The sequence below is a fragment of the Gnatocerus cornutus genome, unplaced genomic scaffold (genome assembly GCF_029298725.1).
Source record: "Gnatocerus cornutus isolate USDA-ARS CGAHR unplaced genomic scaffold, icGnaCorn1.1 ctg00000238.1, whole genome shotgun sequence".
In the NCBI taxonomy this organism is placed as follows: domain Eukaryota; kingdom Metazoa; phylum Arthropoda; class Insecta; order Coleoptera; family Tenebrionidae; genus Gnatocerus; species Gnatocerus cornutus.
The window spans coordinates 20065-35000 of NW_028275557.1; the positions used below are offsets into that span (position 1 = coordinate 20065).

The 14936-nt window shown below is 38.5% G+C and overlaps 2 non-coding genes across 2 annotated transcripts; both read right to left on the bottom strand.

The window, feature by feature from the left end:
* On the bottom strand, positions 1-157 carry LOC148165714 (5.8S ribosomal RNA). Its single transcript, XR_015771229.1, has one exon. It is a non-coding gene; the product is annotated as a 5.8S ribosomal RNA (ribosomal RNA).
* Positions 158-1773: 1616 nt separating this feature from the next.
* Positions 1774-3694, bottom strand: LOC148165715 (small subunit ribosomal RNA). Its single transcript, XR_015771231.1, has one exon. It is a non-coding gene; the product is annotated as a small subunit ribosomal RNA (ribosomal RNA).
* Between the last annotated feature and the right edge of the window lie 11242 nt (positions 3695-14936).

The following is a 14936-nucleotide window of genomic DNA, read 5'->3' on the forward strand; positions in this document are numbered from 1 at the left end:
CGACCCTCAGCCAGGAGTGGTCCGGGAACATTATATCCGAGGACCGCAATGTGCGTTCGAAATGTCGATGTTCATGTGTCCTGCAGTTCACAAGTTGACGCGCAATTAGCTGCGTTCTTCATCGACCCACGAGCCAAGTGATCCACCGTTCAGGGTAATCTTTTTAAAATTTAAACGCTCGTTCCACAAGAACCCCGATCATGCCGATCGTCCAGCTGTCTATACACGTCTTGCAAAAATTTTTGCGTACGTGCGTACATCCGAAACGAAAATGATCTTCGTGGTTCCGAAACGTGCCACGTCTAAAATTTCGGTGTTGTGGTATGGATATTTATGATTCTCGCTCTTAATTGTCTTTCGTCCGTACTTTCTCGTCTGAAAGGGAACGCGATCGTCGGTCTCAGTTTTACGCGTACGAAAAAATTAAAAAAAATATTAACCCAAACACAAATTTGTATCCGCGCACCGAAAAAGAAGCACTTTTCTTTTTCACGCGGTCTCCGCTTTTACACGCAAAGTACGAGCATGTATGTGTGAAGATGGGACATGTTCGATACGATTTTAATTAGGAATTTGCCAATTTCCTTTTTCTCAGCAATAATTTTAATAAATAATGCTGCTTTCTCTCATAAACTACATTTTCGGTAGTTTTCCTTTATTGTGTCTTTCATTTAGTGTGCGTGTGTCAAGCACTTTAAAAAGTGTGACGAAGAGACGGTTTTTGATCGATCGGAATCAACACATCATTACATCATCGTACTCGTTATGAAAAAGCGAATTAGTATCCGCCGTAAGCGAAAAGAGATTTTCGCGGGCGGTCTTTGTGTTCGTGTTTCAATTTTCTTTCTATATTTTTTCGTCGCCAAACCGAAGACAGATCGTGAATTTTGACGAAAAAATCTATAGACGTGCCAGACTGAGCGTCTAACATAAAATCCTCAAGTTTACCGTTCTATATCGTGACTTAATGACGATTGACGGTGTATATAATTTTGAAATGGTGCAGTCGTACGCTCCGTAAAGAGAATTTTACCGTTTCTAACGAAATCACTTTACCACATCTACCAAAAACATTAAAAAAGCAAGGTGTGATGTGTGTGTGATCGCTCGTTTAACGGCGCTTTCAAAAAACTCTTTGAAGCGTCTAACGACGAACATCATTCACGCGAATCGTAAAATCGGGAGCGTTTCTCGCCGGTCCCGTAGCCGGGCGTAAATCATTTAAAACCCACGGAGTCGTAACCTAATTCGACACCTGCGATTTTCTTCTTTCTCGACTACTCTGCTACATCCTCTCCGTGTGTCCGAAAAAAGAGGACTTCTAACGTCTTTCGACTTTCGCGGTGGAGTTCACAACTTTCCGCGATCCGGTCGAAAAACCGAAAGCGTCCCTCCTTTTTTCCATCATTGGAAAAGATCGAGAGATAGTACAAAAAAAATCAAAAAATCTAGGTACCCGAAGAAACAGCCGTATGCCCGAGCGAATTCGGTTTTTCTCGTTCAAAAAAGGTGAAAAACTCGATCGCAAGGACCGGCGCTGCGGGCCAGCGTAACGCTATTGTTTTTCCGAATATGTACGATTCGTAGTTCAAAACGTCGTACACACGGTGTTTCAAAAAGAAACAAGCAACGGCACGACAAAAGATCGTGCCGTCGACTCCATGTCATCGACGACGGTGTTGTAAAAACATAAAGTGTACATCGACACGATCAAATAAAAATGCATAATAATAAATTATACATATGTCAAAATTCGTGTGTACGAGGACACGTTAATGATCCTTCCGCAGGTTCACCTACGGAAACCTTGTTACGACTTTTACTTCCTCTAAATGATCAAGTTTGGTCATCTTCCCAGCGACATCGACGACGTCGAAACGCCATCGCGTACCGGTCCGAAGACCTCACTAAATCATTCAATCGGTAGTAGCGACGGGCGGTGTGTACAAAGGGCAGGGACGTAATCAACGCGAGCTTATGACTCACGCTTACTGGGAATTCCTCGTTCATGGGGAACAATTGCAAGCCCCAATCCCTAGCACGAAGGAGGTTCAGCGGGTTACCCGGACCGCTCGGTCAGGGAGGACACGCTGATTCCTTCAGTGTAGCGCGCGTGCGGCCCAGAACATCTAAGGGCATCACAGACCTGTTATTGCTCAATCTCGTGCGGCTAGAAGCCGCCTGTCCCTCTAAGAAGAATTGTTTGTACGCCGACAGTAAAAACCGCGCACGACCACCGGGCGAACCCAGGATCGACGGGCCTTTGGGATGTCGAAATACGCCTATTTAGCAGGCTAGAGTCTCGTTCGTTATCGGAATTAACCAGACAAATCGCTCCACCAACTAAGAACGGCCATGCACCACCACCCACCGAATCAAGAAAGAGCTCTCAATCTGTCAATCCTTCCGGTGTCCGGGCCTGGTGAGGTTTCCCGTGTTGAGTCAAATTAAGCCGCAGGCTCCACTCCTGGTGGTGCCCTTCCGTCAATTCCTTTAAGTTTCAGCTTTGCAACCATACTTCCCCCGGAACCCAAAAGCTTTGGTTTCCCGGAAGCTGCCCGCCGAGTCATCGGAAGAACGTCGGCGGATCGCTAGCTGGCATCGTTTATGGTTAGAACTAGGGCGGTATCTGATCGCCTTCGAACCTCTAACTTTCGTTCTTGATCAATGAAAGCGTTTTTGGCAAATGCTTTCGCTTCTGTCCGTCTTGCGACGATCCAAGAATTTCACCTCTAACGTCGCAATACGAATGCCCCCATCCGTTCCTATTAATCATTACCTCGGGGTTCCGAAAACCAACAAAATAGAACCGAGGTCCTATTCCATTATTCCATGCACACAGTATTCAGGCGAAGTTTTAGCCTGCTTTAAGCACTCTAATTTGTTCAAAGTAAACGTGCCGGCCCACCTCGACACTCAATGAAGAGCACCGCGGCGGGATTGAGTTGGGCCGCCCTCTCGAGCTAAGCCCACCGGCAGGACGTCCCGCGGCACGCCAGTTGACACCGCGAACGATGAACCGGCGGCGCGGGACACAGATTCGACTACGAGCTTTTTAACCGCAACAACTTTAATATACGCTATTGGAGCTGGAATTACCGCGGCTGCTGGCACCAGACTTGCCCTCCAATTGATCCTCGTTAAAGGGTTTAGAGTGTACTCATTCCGATTACGGGGCCTCGGATGAGTCCCGTATCGTTATTTTTCGTCACTACCTCCCCGTGCCGGGAGTGGGTAATTTGCGCGCCTGCTGCCTTCCTTGGATGTGGTAGCCGTTTCTCAGGCTCCCTCTCCGGAATCGAACCCTGATTCCCCGTTACCCGTTACAACCATGGTAGGCGCAGAACCTACCATCGACAGTTGATAAGGCAGACATTTGAAAGATGCGTCGCCGGTGCGAGACCGTGCGATCAGCGTAAAGTTATTCAGAGTCACCAAGTTGTACGATGACGGAGACCGCCACCGATTGGTTTTGATCTAATAAAAGCGCTCCTTCCGTTTCCGGTTGGAGCTCTGTTTGCATGTATTAGCTCTAGAATTACCACAGTTATCCAAGTAAATGTGGGTACGATCTAAGGAACCATAACTGATTTAATGAGCCTTTCGCGGTTTCACCTTAATTTGGCTTGTACTGAGACATGCATGGCTTAATCTTTGAGACAAGCATATGACTACTGGCAGGATCAACCAGGGAACTGCGTTCTTGTTTTAAAATAAGAGAGTTTTAGTCTTTCTTTCCTTCTAGTCATATAAGCTACAATAATCGTAGAATTTCGGAAAGACACCTGCTGCTCTTATAAAAAACTGAACACTTTCCTATTATTGTTTTGAAGAAAGTGTGCGTGTCTGCGAAACGAAAACCTCGTAAGAAGAGACGTAACGCCACGCGATCTTTCTGGATGGAAAATTTTTCGACATTTTTTTCACATCATCCTTGATTGAATCTCCTGCAACAATTTTATTCTTATTCATCCGTTCTAAGTTGTCGTCGTCGTCGAAATAAATAATTTGTACACACTTCGGGGTACACGTTTGTCAAAATTCATGAAATGCAACGTAACATTTTTACTTTAATAAATTTTTACAGTGCATTCAGATCGACTAAACGAACAACGACGGATGAATTGATTTATGGATTTTTATTTGTTGCGACTCATCGGAGGAGAGAGTGAAGAAAAAATAATCCAATATCATGGTTACGGAATAATTTTCTATGACTTTTTCATCCTTGTTTGAATCTTGCAACAATTAATTTTATTCATCCGTTCTAAGTTGTCGTCGTCGTCGAAATAAATAATTTGTACACATTTCGGTACACGTTTGTCAAAATTCATGAAATGCAAACGTAACATTTTACTTTAATAAATTTTTACAGTGCATTCAGATCGACTAAACGAACAACGACGGATGGATTACTTATTTTTGTTGCGACTCATCGGACGAAAAGTAGAAACATAATCCTCCATTGTAATATAGTTTTTACGGAAAATTTTTCTTTTATTTTATATCCTTGATTGAATGCTGCATTTTATCCGTCTTTTTTTCGTCAAAAACAGAGATCAATGCGATTCATCGGACGAAGAAATAATTTCCCAGTTCAAAATTTAGAGATTTTTGGGCACATCGACTTGAAATTTTATCGTAAAGAAAAAATATCGTCGTCGACAAGCAAAAGTTCAAACATTCTCCATACTCTTCGCTAGATTGAAAGCGACGGTTTATTGTGAGATTTCTCTTTAGAAATATTCACACGTTACGAGTTTATGAAATTTTATTTATTTCAAAATTCTCGCTCGGACTTTAGTGAGTTGACGCATTTGTTAATTTTTGGTCGTTCTGACACGAACACATAAAATCTTTGATTGCATTTGGACCGCTAACATAGAAACGCTCGCCGCATCCGCAATCTCGCTGTGCATGGTCAATGGCAAGATTTGTCATCCCTCAAACGATGGTGGGTCCACAGGGTACACATTCCGGCCATCGTCCCAACTACGGGTAAGTCGCGGTGTACGAGAGGTAACAAGATAATCGGACGCACATAAAATCACATTTCGATCGTACGCTTTTGTCCGCTGCTACATACCACCACTACTATCCCTATATATGCCAGCGCGGCAGCGTTCAGCTCTGAATCACTCGATGCGCGAAACGGTCGAAATCCCATAGCGCGCCGGCCGCTCGCTATGGGCGAGGGGTCGGGTAAATCGGTCTGATCGCTCGGTGCAAAAGTCCGTTTGGGTACTTAGAGACGGAATTTTAAAATTCTGATTTCGCAGATCAATTTCAAGGGTCATTAGGACTCGAATGCCGTTAACGGTGTTTTGAAAAAAATATTTTTTACGTTTTTACGGCATTTCGACCGAACACCTCAGTTCCGACTTCGGACTTAGAATAATTTTCATCAAAATTTCGAACGCCTCAGTTTCCAGAGGGTTTTAGATCCCGTTTAGTTAGGGGTTTGAAATTATCACAGCCACCCTTGTTTGGTGTTAGTTCGACCGTAACTTTTGTTCGTTTGCATTTAATTTCGATTTTTCTGGGACTTTTGGTCAATGTAAATTTATCAACCGCTACACTTCCGACTTCGGACTTAGACGAATGAGCGCCGAACGCTACAGTTTCGACTTCGGACTTAGAAAAATTTCGCTCGACCGCCACAGTTTCGAATTGGACTTAGAAAAATTTCGGTCGAACGCCTCAGTTTCGAATCGGACTTAGAAAAATTTTGGTCGACCGCTACAGTTTCGACTTCGGACTTAGAAAAATTTCGTTCGAACGCTACAGTTTCGACTTCGGACTTGGAAAAATTTCGCTCGACCGCCACAGTTCCAACATGAGACTTAGAAAAATTTTTATCAAAAATTCGAACACCTCAGTTTCGACTACGGACTTAGAAAAATTTCGCTCGACCGCCACAGTTCCTATTTCGGACTTAGAAAAATTTTCATCAAAATTTCGAACGCCTCAGTTTCCAGAGGGTTTTAGATCCCGTTTAATTAGAAGCTTGAAATTATAAAATCTACCTTCTATCGATGTTAGTTCGACCCAAACATTTGTTCGTTTGCATTTAATTTCGATTTTTCTCGTACTTTTGGTCAATGTAAATTTGTCAACCGCTACACTTCCGACTTCGGACTTAGACGAATGAGCGCCGAACGCTACAGTTTCGACTTCGGACTTAGAAAAATTTCGTTCGAACGCTACAGTTTCGACTTCGGACTTGGAAAAATTTCGCTCGACCGCCACAGTTCCAACATGAGACTTAGAAAAATTTTTATCAAAAATTCGAACACCTCAGTTTCGACTACGGACTTAGAAAAATTTCGCTCGACCGCCACAGTTCCTATTTCGGACTTAGAAAAATTTTCATCAAAATTTCGAACGCCTCAGTTTCCAGAGGGTTTTAGATCCCGTTTAATTAGGAGCTTGAAATTATAAAATCTACCTTCTATCGATGCTAGTTCGACCCAAACATTTGTTCGTTTGGATTTAATTTCGATTTTTCTCGGACTTTTGGTCAATGTAAATTTGTCAACCGCTACACTTCCGAGTTCGGACTTAGACGAATGAGCGCCGAACGCTACAGTTTCGACTTCGGACTTAGAAAAATTTTGTTCGAACGCTACAGTTTCGAATTGGACTTGGAAAAATTTCGGTCGAACGCCTCAGTTTCGAATCGGACTTAGAAAAATTTTGGTCGACCGCTACAGTTTCGACTTCGGACTTGGAAAAATTTCGATCGAACGCCACAGTTCCGACTTTTTTTCGAAACTGTAGCGTTCAGTCAAATTGCCGTAAAAACGTAAAAAACTTTTTTTACAAAACATGGTCGACAGCATTCGAGTCCTAATAATCCTTGAAATTGATCTGCGAAATCAGAATTTTAAAATTCCGTCTCTAAGTACCCAAACGGACTTTTGCACCGAGCGATCAGACCGTTTTACTCTACCCCTCGCCCATAGCGAGCGGCCGGCGCACTATGGGATTTCGATCGTTTCACGCATCGAGCGATTCAGAGCTGATCGCTGCCGCGGTGGCATATATAGGGAGTAGTGATGGTAAGTGGCAGCGATGACGGACAAGTACGCACGATGAATGGATTGACATGAAATCAAATGTGCGCGTCCGTACGATCTGTTACCTCTCGTACATCGCGACCCCGTTTAATGATATTATGCTAAATTAAAAATAAAAATACATCGATGAAATAAAAAGTGGTAAGTCTCTAGAAAGACAATATACCGCTGTGAATAAAAATTTCTCGATGAATAGCGAAATGTGAATTAGTCCGCCTGTAACGTGCATTTTGCGAACGAATTAGCTAATTCACCGCTAGTTAAAAAACGTGACCACCCAGTGCTCTTATCCAAAGTCGTCTGCAAATGAGATGAAATTAATAATCTTGACTCTAATGCAGACGACAAATTGAATTGAATAATTTACTTGAATAATGTGACGGATCTATAAAATAAAACACAAAGCCCGAAACACCAAGCAGTAAAAATCTCGATTATTGTTCCGCCCGTTGAAAAACAAAAGATCCGTCACATGGTAAGCAGAACTGGTGAAAATTGTGAAAGACTTGTTTCTCCTCCGATAACAAGCTTGAATTAAATATGATCGAGTGAATGATATTGGAAACCAAAGAACGAAACTGAGGAGAAGCAAATGTTCAGTAATATATTATGAATAATTATAATATTAATATAAATAATAATATTATATTAAAAATGGGAATTGTATGTGGTTGATGGAAAAAGTTTTTTTTTCTGTTGACCGCTACAGTTCCCAATTTGGACTTAAAAAAAAAAAAAAAAAAAAAAAAAAAAATTGTGTATACGGAAGGTAAAAAGCAAAAAATAAAATATTTTATTATTTTTTTTACTTTTTTTACGGGTCCCTACCGCTACAGTTCCCACTGAATGTGTCCTTTTCGCGCTAAGTCCATGCAGTCGCTACAGTTCCGAAACTGGACTTGTAAAAATTTCGACATTTTTGAACGCATCAGTTCCGAACGAGGTTTCAAAACTGTAGCGTTCGGTGTAAACGTATCAGTTCCGAATGAGTTTTCGCAACTGTGGCGTTTCATTTTTGTGCTTTCATGGTTGCATAAACAATCGCCAGTGTGAACGCTTCAGTTCCGAATGAGTTTTCGAAACTGTAGCGTTTCATATTTGTGCTTTCATGGTTGCATAAGCAATCGCCAGTGTGAACGCTTCAGTTCCGAATAGATTTTCGAAACTGTAGCGTTCAATGTGAACGCTTCAGTTCCGACTTTGGACTTAGAATAATTTTCATCAAAATTCGAACGCCACAGTTTCGAAAGGGTTTTAGATCCCGTTCAGTTAGGGACTTAAAATTATGACATCCACTTTCGATTAATGTTAGTTCGGTCCGAACTTTTGTTCATTTTCATTTAATTTCAATTTTTCTCGGACTTTTGGTCTTTGTTAATTTTGTCCTTTCGAAACTGTAACGTTCAATGTGAACGCTTCAGTTCCGAATAAATTCTCGAAACTGTAACGTTCAAAGTGAACGCCTCAGTTCCGAATAGATTCTCGAAACTGTAGCGTTCAATGTGAACGCTTCAGTTCCGAATAGATTCTCGAAACTGTAGCGTTCAATGTGAACGCTTCAGTTCCGAATAGATTCTCGAAACTGTAGCGTTCAATGTGAACGCTTCAGTTCCGACTTTGGACTTGGAATAATTTTCATCAAAATTCGAACGCCACAGTTTCGAAAGGGTTTTAGATCCCGTTTAGTTAGGGACTTAAAATTATGACATCCACTTTCGATTAATGTTAGTTCGGTCCGAACTTTTGTTCGTTTTCATTTAATTTCGATTTTTCTCGGACATTTAGACTATGCGAATTTTAGATTTTTCAAGCTGTAGCGTTTGGCGAGAACGCCGCAGTTACGGACAGGTTTTGTGTCAGACTTTCAATAATCTGAAAAAACTCCGAAAAAAGAAAATAATTAGTGTTTTCATGGTTGCATAACAATTTAAAATTCATGCTATAATCCATCTATATTTCCGTTATTCAAGAATGCAAAGGAAAGACGAAAGTTCGGCAACAATTAGTTTAAGCGGTTGCATAACCATTCAAACGTTATGCTTAAACACAATCCATTTACGATATATAATAAAAATAAAGCTTTATTATCAACTTTGAAGTCCATTCTATTGCTGATCTTTAGACCTATAGATTAGGTCAAGATGTCAAATGTCAAAAAACAACTACAGGTTCCTGTATTTGTAGCAATGCTGGCGCCATCTGTAGAACAGTTACCTAAACTTGAAAGTCAAAAAAATTACAGCTTTCTGTAACTATTAATGTTGGTATCGCCACCTGTTAGTCGAAAACATAATTTAGTGGCGCCATCTATATGACAGGTCTGGAACTTCACAAATGTCAAAAATTACTGGTTTTTACTTTATTTACATATTTTTTTTGAAATTTGGCGCCCATTTTGACCCAAAAGTGGCGCCATCTATGTGTCAGGTCTGGAACTTCATAAATGTCAAAAATTACAAGATTCTGGGTTCATTTACGTATTTTTCTTGAATTTTAAGCATAATTTGACCTGACCTGACCCTAAAATGGCGTCATCTATGTGTCAGGTCTGGAACTTCAGAAATGTCAAAAATTACTGTTTTTTCCTTTATTTTACATATTGTTTTTGAATTTCGGCGCCTATTTTGACTCAAAAATGGCGCCATCTAAATGACAGGTCTGGAACTTCAGAAATGTCAAAAATTACAAGATTCTGGGAAGATTCTGGGTTAATTTACGTATTTTTCTTGAATTTTAAGCATAATTTGACCTGACCTGACCCTAAAATGGCGTCATCTATGTGTCAGGTCTGGAACTTCAGAAATGTCAAAAATTACTGTTTTTTCCTTTATTTTACATATTGTTTTTGAATTTCGGCGCCTATTTTGACTCAAAAATGGCGCCATCTAAATGACAGGTCTGGAACTTCAGAAATGTCAAAAATTACAAGATTCTGGGAAGATTCTGGGTTAATTTACGTATTTTTCTTGAATTTTAAGCATAATTTGACCTGACCTGACCCTAAAATGGCGCCATCTATGTGTCAGGTCTGGAACTTCAGAAATGTCAAAAATTACTGTTTTTTCCTTTATTTTACATATTGTTTTTGAATTTTGGCGCCTATTTTGACTCAAAAATGGCGCCATCTATATGACAGGTCTGGAACTTCAGAAATGTCAAAAATTACAAGATTCTGGGTTAATTTACGTATTTTTTTTGAATGTTAAGCATAATTTGACCTGACCTGACCCTAAAATGGCGCCATCTATGTGTCAGGTCTGGAACTTCATAAATGTCAAAAATTACTGTTTTTCCTTTATTTTACATATTGTTTTTGAATTTTGGCGCCTATTTTAACTCAAAAATGGCGCCATCTATATGACAGGTCTGGAACTTCAGAAATGTCAAAAATTACAAGATTCTGGGTTAATTTACGTATTTTTCTTGAATTTTAAGCATAATTTGACCTAACTGACCCTAAAATGGCGCCATCTATGTGTCAGGTCTGGAACTTCATAAATGTCAAAAATTACTGTTTTTCCTTTATTTTACATATTGTTTTTGAATTTTGGCGCCTATTTTGACTCAAAAATGGCGCCATCTATGTGACAGGTCTGGAACTTCACAAATGTCAAAAATTACTGTTTTTTCCTATATTTTACATATTGTTTTTGAATTTTGGCGCCTATTTTAACTCAAAAATGGCGCCATCTATGTGACAGGTCTGGAACTTCAGAAATGTCAAAAATTACAAGATTCTGGGAAGATTCTGGGTTAATTTACGTATTTTTCTTGAATTTTAAGCATAATTTGACCTGACCTGACCCTAAAATGGCGCCATCTATGTGTCAGGTCTGGAACTTCAGAAATGTCAAAAATTACTGTTTTTTCCTTTATTTTACATATTGTTTTTGAATTTTGGCGCCTATTTTGACTCAAAAATGGCGCCATCTATATGACAGGTCTGGAACTTCAGAAATGTCAAAAATTACAAGATTCTGGGTTAATTTACGTATTTTTTTTGAATGTTAAGCATAATTTGACCTGACCTGACCCTAAAATGGCGCCATCTATGTGTCAGGTCTGGAACTTCAGAAATGTCAAAAATTACTGTTTTTTCCTTTATTTTACATATTGTTTTTGAATTTTGGCGCCTATTTTGACTCAAAAATGGCGCCATCTATGTGACAGGTCTGGAACTTCACAAATGTCAAAAATTACAAGATTCTGGGAAGATTCTGGGTTAATTTACGTATTTTTCTTGAATTTTAAGCATAATTTGACCTGACCTGACCCTAAAATGGCGCCATCTATGTGTCAGGTCTGGAACTTCAGAAATGTCAAAAATTACTGTTTTTTCCTTTATTTTACATATTGTTTTTGAATTTTGGCGCCTATTTTGACTCAAAAATGGCGCCATCTATATGACAGGTCTGGAACTTCAGAAATGTCAAAAATTACAAGATTCTGGGTTAATTTACGTATTTTTTTTGAATGTTAAGCATAATTTGACCTGACCTGACCCTAAAATGGCGCCATCTATGTGTCAGGTCTGGAACTTCAGAAATGTCAAAAATTACTGTTTTTTCCTTTATTTTACATATTGTTTTTGAATTTTGGCGCCTATTTTGACTCAAAAATGGCGCCATCTATGTGACAGGTCTGGAACTTCACAAATGTCAAAAATTACTGTTTTTTCCTATATTTTACATATTGTTTTTGAATTTTGGCGCCTATTTTAACTCAAAAATGGCGCCATCTATATGACAGGTCTGGAACTTCAGAAATGTCAAAAATTACAAGATTCTGGGTTAATTTACGTATTTTTCTTGAATTTTAAGCATAATTTGACCTGACCTGACCCTAAAATGGCGTCATCTATGTGTCAGGTCTGGAACTTCAGAAATGTCAAAAATTACTGTTTTTTCCTTTATTTTACATATTGTTTTTGAATTTCGGCGCCTATTTTGACTCAAAAATGGCGCCATCTAAATGACAGGTCTGGAACTTCAGAAATGTCAAAAATTACAAGATTCTGGGAAGATTCTGGGTTAATTTACGTATTTTTCTTGAATTTTAAGCATAATTTGACCTGACCTGACCCTAAAATGGCGCCATCTATGTGTCAGGTCTGGAACTTCAGAAATGTCAAAAATTACTGTTTTTTCCTTTATTTTACATATTGTTTTTGAATTTTGGCGCCTATTTTGACTCAAAAATGGCGCCATCTATATGACAGGTCTGGAACTTCAGAAATGTCAAAAATTACAAGATTCTGGGTTAATTTACGTATTTTTTTTGAATGTTAAGCATAATTTGACCTGACCTGACCCTAAAATGGCGCCATCTATGTGTCAGGTCTGGAACTTCATAAATGTCAAAAATTACTGTTTTTTCCTTTATTTTACATATTGTTTTTGAATTTTGGCGCCTATTTTGACTCAAAAATGGCGCCATCTATATGACAGGTCTGGAACTTCAGAAATGTCAAAAATTACAAGATTCTGGGTTAATTTACGTATTTTTCTTGAATTTTAAGCATAATTTGACCTAACTGACCCTAAAATGGCGCCATCTATGTGTCAGGTCTGGAACTTCATAAATGTCAAAAATTACTGTTTTTCCTTTATTTTACATATTGTTTTTGAATTTTGGCGCCTATTTTGACTCAAAAATGGCGCCATCTATGTGACAGGTCTGGAACTTCACAAATGTCAAAAATTACTGTTTTTTCCTATATTTTACATATTGTTTTTGAATTTTGGCGCCTATTTTAACTCAAAAATGGCGCCATCTATGTGACAGGTCTGGAACTTCAGAAATGTCAAAAATTACAAGATTCTGGGAAGATTCTGGGTTAATTTACGTATTTTTCTTGAATTTTAAGCATAATTTGACCTGACCTGACCCTAAAATGGCGCCATCTATGTGTCAGGTCTGGAACTTCAGAAATGTCAAAAATTACTGTTTTTTCCTTTATTTTACATATTGTTTTTGAATTTTGGCGCCTATTTTGACTCAAAAATGGCGCCATCTATATGACAGGTCTGGAACTTCACAAATGTCAAAAATTACAAGATTCTGGGTTAATTTACGTATTTTTCTTGAATTTTAAGCATAATTTGACCTAACTGACCCTAAAATGGCGCCATCTATGTGTCAGGTCTGGAACTTCATAAATGTCAAAAATTACTGTTTTTCCTATATTTTACATATTGTTTTTGAATTTTGGCGCCTATTTTGACTCAAAAATGGCGCCATCTATGTGACAGGTCTGGAACTTCACAAATGTCAAAAATTACTGTTTTTTCCTATATTTTACATATTGTTTTTGAATTTTGGCGCCTATTTTAACTCAAAAATGGCGCCATCTATATGACAGGTCTGGAACTTCAGAAATGTCAAAAATTACAAGATTCTGGGTTAATTTACGTATTTTTCTTGAATTTTAAGCATAATTTGACCTAACTGACCCTAAAATGGCGCCATCTATGTGTCAGGTCTGGAACTTCATAAATGTCAAAAATTACAAGATTCTGGGTTCATTTACGTATTTTTCTTGAATTTTAAGCATAATTTGACCTGACCTGACCCTAAAATGGCGCCATCTATGTGTCAGGTCTGGAACTTCATAAATGTCAAAAATTACTGTTTTTCCTTTATTTTACATATTGTTTTTTAATTTTGGCGCCTATTTTGACTCAAAAATGGCGCCATCTATATGACAGGTCTGGAACTTCAGAAATGTCAAAAATTACAAGATTCTGGGTTAATTTACGTATTTTTCTTGAATTTTAAGCATAATTTGACCTGACCTGACCCTAAAATGGCGTCATCTATGTGTCAGGTCTGGAACTTCAGAAATGTCAAAAATTACAAGATTCTGTGTTAATTTACGTATTTTTCTTGAATTTTAAGCATAATTTGACCTGACCTGACCCTAAAATGGCGTCATCTATGTGTCAGGTCTGGAACTTCAGAAATGTCAAAAATTACAAGATTCTGTGTTAATTTACGTATTTTTCTTGAATTTTAAGCATAATTTGACCTAACTGACCCTAAAATGGCGCCATCTATGTGTCAGGTCTGGAACTTCATAAATGTCAAAAATTACAAGATTCTGGGTTAATTTACGTATTTTTCTTGAATTTTAAGCATAATTTGACCTAACTGACCCTAAAATGGCGCCATCTATGTGTCAGGTCTGGAACGTCATAAATGTCAAAAATTACAAGATTCTGGGTTAATTTACGTATTTTTCTTGAATTTTAAGCATAATTTGACCTGACCTGACCCTAAAATGGCGCCATCTATGTGTCAGGTCTGGAACTTCATAAATGTCAAAAATTACTGTTTTTTCCTTTATTTTACATATTGTTTTTGAATTTTGGCGCCTATTTTGACTCAAAAATGGCGCCATCTATATGACAGGTCTGGAACTTCATAAATGTCAAAAATTACAAGATTCTGGGTTAATTTACGTATTTTTCTTGAATTTTAAGCATAATTTGACCTGACCTGACCCTAAAATGGCGTCATCTATGTGTCAGGTCTGGAACTTCAGAAATGTCAAAAATTACAAGTTTTTAGGTTTATTTACATATTTAAAAAAAAAAATTGTAGTTGTGGCTTTCCATCGAAATTCATCTACTGAAAAATGTAGCTGTTTTCAACTTGTTATTCCGTCAAGTTTTGAATTTTCGTAATTGCAACGTTCGAATGAAATTTGTGGATTTATGACTTTTCGGAATTGGTCAACTCAAAAGTTTTAGAATTGTAACGTTAGATTGAAATCAGTGAGCTTAGAAGTTTTCGGAACTGTAACGTTGGAGGGAAGTCTGTGAATTTATAAGTTTTCGGAAGTTTAACGTTCGAGTG